The sequence below is a fragment of the Hesperophylax consimilis genome, chromosome 3, assembly GCF_061612785.1.
Source record: "Hesperophylax consimilis isolate HC1 chromosome 3, BYU_Hcon_1.0, whole genome shotgun sequence".
NCBI lineage: Eukaryota > Metazoa > Arthropoda > Insecta > Trichoptera > Limnephilidae > Hesperophylax > Hesperophylax consimilis.
Window position 1 is genome coordinate 41,649,241 of NC_142838.1, and position 11,876 is coordinate 41,661,116.

At 34.4% G+C, this 11,876-nt stretch overlaps 1 protein-coding gene across 2 annotated transcripts in view; it reads right to left on the bottom strand.

The window, feature by feature from the left end:
* LOC149425516 (myosin-IIIb-like) overlaps window positions 1-11,572 on the bottom strand; it is a 121,938-nt gene extending 110,366 nt beyond the window's left edge. The window contains exon 1 of one of the 2 annotated variants that reach the window (XM_089650714.1): window positions 11,160-11,572. The gene's annotated coding sequence lies outside the window, so the exon portion shown is untranslated. Of the gene's footprint in view, window positions 1-11,155 lie in introns of both variants that reach the window. The other variant, XM_089650717.1, reaches the window with a different exon arrangement.
* Window positions 11,573-11,876: the final 304 nt, after the last annotated feature.

Consider the following 11,876-nt stretch of genomic DNA (forward strand, 5'->3'; position numbering starts at 1 on the left):
TTATATACCTACATATATATATATATTGGTTATTGCGTATAAGTTTAAGGTAAGTTAAAAAAAATTGATCTAAATTTATTTGTAAAACGTGATTTAAAATCTGAGTTTGGGTCCGGAGACGATCACGAAAGTGATCAATTAAATAATGACTCTCTATTTTTTCCAACAAATAAAACTGAATTGTAGATTCCCACACGAAATGGTAGATTGAAGCAGGCAGGTACCCAAAGATCTAGGTACTCGTAGGTACCTGCAATCATTCATTCCTAAGTCTGAAGCTCATCTGCATTTACTGGGAATCGTGTAGTTGTTTTTTATAAAAGTAGGCATAATTTTGGTCTACTTTTGCTCTGGTGCTTTTACTGATTATATTTGGAGTAATTAACTTTCAAGTATCATCACGATGAAGACAATCATTAGAAGTCAACACGACTAACGAATTTGGTATAAAATAATCATTAGATTTGCATTCTCTCTGAAGAACTTACACGCTTACTGCTTTATCAATATTATAATATTCATATTACTGATTTGTGACATTTCATATCAGCACTTAAATGTGGTTTCCATTCATCTGGACGATCTTAGGTACATATAATTAATTACATTAGGAAAGGGACGCTGTTTTTGGTTTTATCCCCAGCCGGGCTTTTACAATAGACTTTAAGAACAGAATATACCTAGTAAGCTATCGAAAACTATACAAAAAGTTTTTAAAGCAAGAAGTAATATAAAACTGATAAAATCAATATGAAACAATGTTAGTGCAACATGTAACAGTAACATCAAACAAAACAGAAAATAAAATAATACTATAAGACAAATCACTACTACACTATAACTACATTACCTACTCTATAACTACATTACTCACTACACTATAACTACATTACCTACTCTATAACTACATTACTGACTACACTATGAGTACATTTACCCCATATTACTCACTACACTATAACTAAATTACTTACGCTACTTTAATTTGTGGAATTCAGCAGGGCAGCGGTCTGTGGATGAGTTGACATCGCGTTTGGGTCCCACCCATACCGGAGCTTTGACGAAGTCATTCCACACGAACAACGAGTGGTCCGACCCACTCGTTGTTCGAGTGGAATGACTTTTGACGTTTGGCGTATGCGCGTATGTACCTTCGACGAGACTCAAGAATAAGAACGTCGACCAATATATGTACTTTCGACTGTATTGGAAAATCGATACCCAGGATAGAGTTATGTGCTGTTCCATGGGATATATCGCGGGGCTTAGTAAGTTAATTAGTAAATTCCACATTTTCGTACTAATCCCGGAGGGGAGATAATGGATCAAGGGTATCAAGATAAGATTTTAGCAACTTGAACTCTATATATATGACGCAATGCTTAATATATTGCATTGTGAATTATACAAGACTATAATAATATAGTGTTTTCTAAACTATCCGCAGCCAAGTGGGGGAGTAGGTAGCACCCAAAATTACTATCCTCCTTTTATTAGCTTAAATACTTGACATAACATTTAAGTATTTTACGTATTCCTGCGCAAATACATAAGTTACCATTGATAAGTGACTGAATAATTGGGATGTCTATAGTTTAAAAGCCCAAAAGACAGAAAAATCATGGGGTCGTAGGAAAAAACCCACTTGGTTACAGACGTTTTGTTTGGCGTCTTGGCCTGTCAAGAGTTAAATCCTTGTACATGGTTCCGCACAAATTTTAGATTCCCAACGGTCCCATCCACTTTATATAAATTTAATTTTGCAGACTAGTAGTTGGGTAGGTACAATTTAAACGTGTTTTTTTATGGATAGGTTATCCTTTATTTGCAGGGATAATAAACTTTTGTTACAATCTTGTACCATGGGAAATGGTCAAGTAGCCAGTTTATGAATGAACATGTAACAGGCTTCTTATTTTTTTGCTGTTCATTTTTCTCGAGTATATAATAAGATAGATTGTGCTGAAGTAGACATTTTCGTCGATAATATATACAGATTATGAAAAAAAATCATTCTATTGGTCAAAAACATCAATTGTGTATATCTTCGTATTTATTGTATCTCGTGCCTCTCCTTGTAGATATTATTTGTTATTTGGGTGAGTTTTTATATATATAATTTTTTTTAAATTTTATCTAGATATTATGAAGTGAACATTGAATAAGCAGGTTTTTGTAATTTTATGTACCTACTTATGTATAGTATAATAACTGAGTTACCATAACTGGATTGTTTTCACGTAAGTGAGACAAAATCTGTCATAAATGAGAACCCAGAACTTTTCACATGTCATAGTTTTGTATTTAATGTGTACCCATCCTTGACTATCCAAATATTTCTGCCTTTTAAAAAACGAAAAAATCTAATTCCGTATTAGCAGAGTAAACATTTTATGATTTTCAATGCAGTCTTTATCTTCAGTCTGAAGCTTACTTTTTCATAAACATTTTTGCTGAGAGACGTCTTTTGTAATAAAGCATATAAAGTAATGTACAATCGGTACATTAGTTTCACGTTTTACGCAACATTACATCACTTTTGTACATGTAGTTCTGTACACTAGTGCAGAAATCTAAAATCATGTCATGTTATTTAAACATCTATCACTGCTTAAGAATAAGATAATTTTATGCAACCGAGTTATGAGTTATGACTTACAAGTATACATGTGTAAATAAACGAGATGCGGAACTATTATTATTGTTAATTATCAGCGTTAATCGTTATATCACAAAATGTGTTAATCATTCTAAAAATTATGATCATTGCATTCAGTTTACGATGATTGTAAAAACTGTAAACAGCAGTTGCGTGCAATGAATTTTATTTCGATTTTCGAGTAATTAATTATATTGACTGCATATTGCTACAGAAAAATGTGTAATAAAGTGTGTTTCTCTGGAGATTTCTCTTTCAGGAAGGTGAAAATATTTTTCATTTAGGTATATTCCCAAATTTTAAAATTTAAAAAAATCTAACACAAATAACTATAAAATAGAAAAAGACACAGAAAAGAATAAAAATTAGGTTTACGACGAAGACTTGAACTCTGAAACCATCTTCTATCTTCGTCGAACGTCACAGCGGTACTGCCAAGGTTTGGTATCTATGTGAGGATATTGTGTCAGCGCTTTATTAGCAGCAGACACATACCTGGACGGATGACGAACCTCGTGCTGGCACTGTTGGTGGACTCTCTCGCTGCAGCAGCTGATCCAGTTTCTTCACAACCTACGATTCTCGCTGCAGAGTCTCCATCTTATATCTTCGTGTCACCTGTTCTTCATTTTACTTAATTTAACTTCACTTTATATTTGTAATATTAATATTTTTCGTAATACCTGCATCAACTGTAAAGCGCCCCTGAGGTGATATCTGAGGTGTCTGGGAAGTGGCATAGGTTACTTTTAAAGATTTCTCTGTAGAGTAATTTCTCTAAAAGCTAGTCTCCAATACATTTCTTGGTAATCGTCATATTCGCAAGCGTAGTAATCCGATTATTGGTCACAAGTCACAATCTAATCTTTTTTCTCTTTTCTGTGTTGTAATATCATTAATTTCGAATGCATAATAAATACCATAATATTAATAAGTGTACAGCTTCAATGAACTCACTTTTTTTAAATCTTTAATATTGGGTTATAAAAAAACACAATATTATTTTGGTTCCGAAAAATTGGAATAATATCACGGTTGTTCGCTACTAAATGCTGGTTTCACTATTGGGATCAAGCCACAGCCTCCATTGATGTAGTCGTAATTAATCAATGACTGCCTCACAATATTTTAGACTATTCTTCGGGTCTCACATTTATTTTTAAATCTGTGCAAGATTTGACAATTTATTTGTCAATAGAAATATTAACTAATTAGTAATTGGTAAGACCTACCAACTTCATAATGCTGCATGCAAGAGAACAACAAATAAGAGAAATAATACTAACTTACTCATCATGAAAAGAAAACTTCGTGGAAAACTAGAAACCGGGCGTGAATATAAGCGAGTCTCCTGCGACAAAATGTTTTCAAAACATTGAACATAAAACAATACCAAAGTGTATTAATTTTCTGTGGCCGATGGGAAACAAAAAACAACGCTGTGGCCACGTCCCAATATTTTGTTCAGTGTTCAATGTTTAGAAAGCATTTTGTCGCTGGAGACCCTCCTTATGACGTCAATTGGGATGAATAAGGAACAAGAGAAACAGAACCGGGGTGTATACTGGATTTATTACCCCTTCGAGGCTATAAGTCTAGAAATAATATTTCGACATTGGCCTTCTTTTGCTCTGCTTTTAACGTGGGCAAAGTTCATGTTTTTTTTACTAAGTTTAAAATTAAAATTCAAAACATTCCAATTCAAAGTCGTTTAAATTCAATCTAATTCAATTTAAAACATATTTAAATTCAAACATATTCAACTTCAAACTTATTCAAATTCAAGCGAATTGAATTAAAACTACTCCAAATTCAAAAAAATCCAAATTCAAACGAATTCGAATTCAAAATTAAACGAAATCAAATTCAAAATTAAACAAATTCAAATTCAAACGAATTCAAATTCAAAATTAAACGAATTCAAATTCAAACGAATTCGAATTGAAATTCAAACGAATTCAAATGCAAACAAAATCAAACGTAAATCGATATCAATATTTTATTTATTTATTTAACGCCCAGAGGGCTTTTACATGGTTGGTAATATAATTTTATTTTGACAGATACTTTGAAACATAAAAAATAATAATATGTTTGAAATTCAAAATCAAACGAATTCAAATTCAAAAGACTTAAAATTCAAACGAATTCACACGTACATCGCGTTCGCACTTCGAACGCGATTTCAATATGTTTAAAATTAAAATTCAAAATACTTAAAATTCAAACGAATTCAAATTCAAAAGCTTCAAATTCAAACGAATTCAAATTCAAAAGATTTCAAATTCAAGAGAATTCAAGTTAAAACAAATTTATATCACGTTCACGTGGACTTCATCCACGTAAAACGCAATGTTAAAGATTTCACTGCGAGTCCGATAGGAACCGATGATATTTCAACTTTTTACTAGGCGAATTTGTTGAGGTGTGAAAAATGCAAATTCGAATTGGATTTTATCTAGGTATTGAGTTCATTTTTTTAATTATAAGAACTACTTTCATCGTCTACAATATCAGATACTGTACTAGGAAAATATCTCGTGTCAAATGGACACGATTGATTATCTTGTTTTGATCAAAATACTTTCTGCTACCAAAAGAAATTTAATGGGACTGCGCAGGTTAAATTTCCTATCTTAAATACACGGAGAATGTAAAATGATATGGACGTGACCTTCGATCCTCTTAAATAAATTTAAATATGACATGACGTGCGAACTTCTTTTAATATAGAAACTGCATTATGATTAACTACCAAAAGCGTTTATTAGCAACACCTTTTGTGTCCAGTTTTGGAGAACTCACTTGTAAATATAAATCTTCTTCTATAATTTAATATACTGGCTGACGTGTAACCGGTTATGAATGCTTTGGAGAAAAGTTTTGAGGTTGTGTATTCTAGTGTAAAATATATTATGGAAAGAATTTAAAATTGAACAATTTTATTATTTATTTATAGAGCGCAGACGGTTTACATATAGTTCCCGTGAGCACTTAGGCCATAGGTACATTCTGCTATCTCCAATTTTACCTCATTCCTTTAACAGTCACCTGGTCCTTCTCATAAAGTTCACCAGGGTTGTTAATGGATATGTGGCTATGTCTTCTGGTTCTACAATGTGTCTTCAGATGTCTCATCTCTCCTCTCCAATCTCCCTTGATTCACTGAAGGCCCCACTGAAGGGAAGATGGCCTCATCTCTGCTCTCCATTCCCGTTTGGTTCCGTAAAGACCCCACAAGGGAAAAGTTCACGGGGTTGGCCTCATCTCTCTAACAATTTTAAGTATTTGTGCCATATTTTCCTCGGGCACGGAGAAAACTGACTGATAAAAAGGATTGCTAATTAATTAAGAATCTCTTAAAATTATTCGTTATCCGGATAGAAACGGGATTGCAGGCCATTCTGCACGAATGAATTGATATGTATCCTGATAAACTTTTAGTAAAATACCAATGTTTTGTCACGATGTCGGAAAAGGTGTTATCCTAAAATTTTCGTATTTCGTCTTTATATATTATTAAGACAAACGCAGGTGCATGAACACGTGTTCGTATAATATTACAAATTTATTACAAGTTTATCAGGAAGCGGCCTGCAGTCCCGTTTTTAACTGTATTACCAATATTTTGAAGAGATTTTAATCCACATTTTTTTCCGTGGTGTCCTTGACTTATTTTACCATTCTCTTCTACGTCATACATTCTGCTTATTTCCCTTTCTCCGTTCATTATATACCTACGCCTCACGTTACTGCATCTAAATACTGTCTACATCTGATTCCTAAAAACTCTTTGCTAGCCCGGGCAACGCCGGGAATTCGGCTAGCTGGTAGCAACATAAATGTAGGTATTGTTCGAATTTAACGGACAAGTTAATAAGTACCGCAACGTAACCCACGTATAATCCGAGCTATTTTTATTTCTTAAGAAGGACTGGACAAGATGCTGGAAACAGACTGGCCACGATGCTAATGCCTGGCATTAGGTAATACTGGAGCATTAGTTTGTGTGTTTGGGAAACTAGAAGTAATCAGAATATTCAATCTAACTGCTAGACCATTCAGAAACAATAAGACGTAGGCCCTATGAGGACGCAGTTGGAGCACCTAACAAACAGATAAAACAACCTTTGTGTAATTGATATTAGTGTATGAGGTCACCAATAGATAGCCCTAGATTAGTCAATTAAGTTATCCATAGACGGCGATAGCAGTCGAATATTTTAGAGACCGAGGGGATAATAAATAAGGGGGAGAAGTTGGGGTTCATGTTATTTCAACCACCTGCCAATTCAGATATCAAAGCCATTGTAAATCTGTCACATAAAAAGTCCAAGTGTTTTGTTGAAACCGAAGTTTTATTTAATCAGAGAATTATGGGTCGCAGATAGAGGACTGGTGCATAAGTATGCAGCTACGTTTAAGTTTTAGTCAAATCCTATTATTTAAAAATCGGAAAATTGGTGTGGACTCTTCCGAACCTACAAATTTTATAAGTATCTACATACAGTCAAGATCAACCCGATAAACCGATTTATTTTCATTTTCCGGAACTAAACAATTTCATAATATTAACCTTCTTAGCAATAACCTTAAGAAATATCTAACTGAAGTAATGCGTACGATCATAAATCATTGCATAAGTGTAGAATGTATCAGGAGTATATCCTATTCTTTTCCTATATTCCTCTTCTTCCCCTCATTATCTACATATTAGTTTTAAGGCATTAAACTCTAATCCGTTAACCAACCTTAGCACAAGGAATAAGATACGTAGTCGAATTGAAGTCGACATAATGTGGCTTTAACAATACTAATGTGGATTTGACGATAATACATGAAGTGAATGTTAGAAAAAGTCGGGGACGCCCGAGGAAGACAATTAAAGTCGATATATTGTGGTTTTTTAACAAGCCAAGTGTGGCTATTATATACAAGATATAAAAAGAATTGTAGAAAAAGTCGCAGAAGCCCGGGGGAGACATGGACGATCAAATGAATCATATACTTGTGTGTGTTAAAATGTAGCACATGTGATGAAGTTGAATGAAGAAAGGTGTGCAAGTAGAATATATGTCGTGGAAGTGAATGTTAGAAGAAGTCGAGGACGCCCGAGGAAGACGTAGCACGATCAAGTAAAACGGACTATCAATGCGGCTGTGAACGGAAGTAATGCGTTTAGTGTGTAGGTAGAAAAAAAGCCTGGACGCCGCTGTTCGAGGATGATATTTTCAGTAGTATAGGTTACGATGTTGGCGACACTCTTGTGTCAATGGTTTGATACTAATACTGTTTCATGGCAAGGCGCATCTGCCTTGTTTCTATTAGCCATGTTTGTTAGGTTAGCTATTATATTATTTAAAAAAAAACGAGAGATGTTCATAAGACATTAAATGGAAAAAGGTTGGCTTGAAAATAACGCAATTAACCAAAGCCTAACGCACATTAACCAGATTGTGCCTGTCTGTTAACATTTTTTTTGATAGATAATAATAACCATAGAATACACATAAACGACCTTTTAATTGGGTAAATTACCAATCATTTTTAAATTGGACAAAAAACTAACAAAGAGAAATAATTTTGGGGCATGACGAATGATGTTTATATTCAAGTCATTGCTGATTCATTATTAATAACAAATGTGAGATTTCAATTCGACAAGAAGTAAATATAAACAAATTAATTAAAGTTTGTTGTCAGCAATTAATTTGCGAATAAAAATTTAATGATATTTTCGACAACTTGTCCACGCTTTCAACACAAACAGTGAGTGCTCAATCGAAATCACTCAGTTTCGCACACACTTTTCCAATGATAGTATTCTCTACTATACTATACTTTTTAATGTGAACAACACTCTGTAGCACCAACCGCTTCAACTGTCTAGAGCCAGGAGGATTATAGCATCCCCAATAAGCAACTCCAGTGAAAAATATTATGGCTTAAAAAATAAATTCGTATCGGTCATCAAACGCTGATTCTGAATATTTAAGTTTTATTATGTACTATTATACGAAAAATGTATGAATCTTCATTTAAAAACGAATAAAACACCATCACATTAAAACCCACCGTTTGGTTTGGTATGACTGAATCTGATTATTCATCACAATCAGTCTACGTGAGTAATATATCTATAGTTGACTATATCCACAACACGTGTATGGATGTATTTTTGCACTCTGGTTCAATACAATAACATTAGTGACTAGATGCTAACCTTTTACCTGGTGTTCTTCAATGATCAGAATAAAAAAGGTCTCGTTAAAAAAAGTAGGCTTTTAAAGACTTAGCGACTCGTGACGTCATAGGTCACAGATAACATCCATATATTTTGGGGGTTTTCGGGAGACCCCAAAAATTAAAACTTTGAAAATTATTTTAACTGTTCAAACCAACTATGAACATTAATAAAAATATACTGGTAATTAAGTTAAAAGGTTAATATTAGTTATTGAAATAAAAAAGGGACTGCAGTTCTTATCGGGGTATGTTGTAAGATCATTGAAGCGGGAATGAGTAATATGGGAAAGTACCTGGCTATTCAGATCCAATCACAAAACAAAGCTAGAGCAATTTCAAGCAGCGTTTCGATTCTGAATTATGGTCTTTCTCCAGGGCTATACTGAGAGATGTAACCACTCGGAACTGAATCAGCTATTCGTATAATCCAGTCGTATTTATTACAAATCACTAAATTGGTTTATGTCTGGCACTATAGGGTTTACCAATAAGAGGTGTTATTTTGAATAGCCAGCTTGAAAATTTACTTGAGTGAATCAAATGCAAATCATCTTGAGTGATGAGGCCCATTTCCACCTCGGTGGCTTCGTCAACAAGCAAAATTGTCGCATCTAGGGCTCGTAAAACCCAAGAGTTATTGTTGAAAAGCCTCTTTATCCTCAACGTGTGACTGTTTGGTGCGATTTATGGTCCGGAGGAGTCATTGGACCTTACTTTTTGAAGTGAAACTTCTTTAGGCGCGTAATGGATTTTCGATGGACGGAGTAAAACCGAGTCAGGATCGACACGAAAATGCGGGTACCCCCACCACCGCTCACCGTTCACTGTCCCTCTCTCACCATATGCGCTTGTTGAGGTGGGGGAGCCGCTCACGAACGTTCTCTCTCTTCTCTTCTTTCCTCTCTCTCAGACACCAGCGAACTGCGCCACGCCAAGCATCAGCTGCTTGGTTAGTATACTGCGTCGTGAGTGTAATACGAGTGAAATACGTAATTGATTGTGGTTCATACGGTTTAACAAAAGAAGTTTCACTTCTGTCTTGCGTAGGCTTGACACACCCACTTTTTTTTTCGAAAATGAGGCTGGAGCAACAGTTACGGTGAATGGATTGCGCTATCGAGCGATGATTAATGATTTATGGCCGGAATTGGATGGTATTGATCTGGACAACGTTTACTTTCAACAAGACGGTGCTACGTGCCACACAAGCAATGAAACCATTGATCTTTTACGATTGAATATCAAAATAACACCTCTTATTGGAAAAACCTGTAGTTTTTCATGAAGTAATACTTGTCATGATAAGGGCTTCAGATTACGAGACGATGGTATGTTGTACAATAATAGAACAATTATTATTTTACTTGCAATTTTATATTACATAGAAAACATATATTTACCTACTAACATAAATATAGTTTCCCATAAACCACAAAGTGCTGACATGCGTCTTGACGTGACTTGTGAAAACTAACGATGTTTTCCAATGTAAAAATAATGATCTTCTATCTACATATATAAATAAAAGGAAATGTCTGTATGTATGTGCCCTATAGACTCAAAAACTAATGGACCAATTTCGCTGAAAATTTCAAAGTTTGTTCTTATTAGTGCCAGGAGTGTTTAGAGAGTGTTTTGAATGGTAGGACAACTTGTGTGTGGTAAAATGTAGCACATGTGATGAAGATGAATGACGAATGGTGTGCTGTACGAAGTTGAATGTATGACGTGGAAGAGGATGGTAGAATAAGTCGATGACGTCCGTAGAAGACGTGGCACAATCAAGTGAAACAAATACTGACAAAAATGGTAACTTATTCAATCCTATAGAATAATATTATTTCCAACTTAAAAGAAGACCTTATTCCAAACCATGCATAACCCCCAGTAACGCCGGGTACGTAACAGCTAGTAATAAATAAAAAAAATGGAAATAGAGCGAAAATCTCTCGAATAATGCTTTAGTTGCATTTATAAATACACTATGAATTTTTTCATGGATATACCATATTAAATAACGCAACAAAACATGTTTTTAATAATTTTGGGAGCTTACTTTGCGATTTTTTTCTATCGAGGGAATTTCTTGTAATAAAGGTTTCAACAAATGTACAGATATTATCTTAAAAAAAGAACTTTTTTTTGGAACTTAAAAACCTTACGAGAAAATTGTAATAAATCGGTAGGAATTTTGTATGAGGGGGCTTAAAACCCCGTTTGTTATTTCTACGGTAGGTAGGAAGTACATACTTACATTATTATATCAAAAGGATTAAATCAATGATGCTCTGCAGAACTGTCGAAACTTATAATAATTCACTAGGTGTAAACATAAAACTTTTATTTATCGAGACCACTTCGAATTTATTATTTGTTTATCGCGGCAATATACCGGTAAGTAATCACAGCAACTTCTTCACTTCTAACTTCATACAGTTATTCACGATAATTCAAAGATCAAAGCAAATAATGATAATATTATGTCATTGATTTACTGAATATAGTTAATGTTTTTTTAATGAAACAAATGACAATAGGAACGCGCGAAAAACTACGTAAATACTGGCATCTGTTTATTTCGAATTCCGAATGTACATAGACAAAATTAAAGAGTATCCCGTAAGAGCGTACCGTGCAACGCGCGCGCAGCACTTCGCGGTACCTGCTTGACTGTCGTACTGTGAAATGAAGTGTAAGCCGCGTGCTGAGTTTACAGCAAGCATTGCGGGACACGTTCTTTGCTATATTATTACTTACCTGCTACCTTATGATTTGATTAGTGAAACGAACACGGAGCGGATGGAAAAGAATGAGAGGGGAGATTGTTGTAGATCTTATCAAGTCAAATTTGATCGGTTATTATAGTTATTAATGTATATCATGAATCGTGACAGCTGTAAAGCTGTTTTTGCAAAGCCATTAATCTCAATAATCAACAATATACCAGACAATATCCAGACTGGTAGCGCGG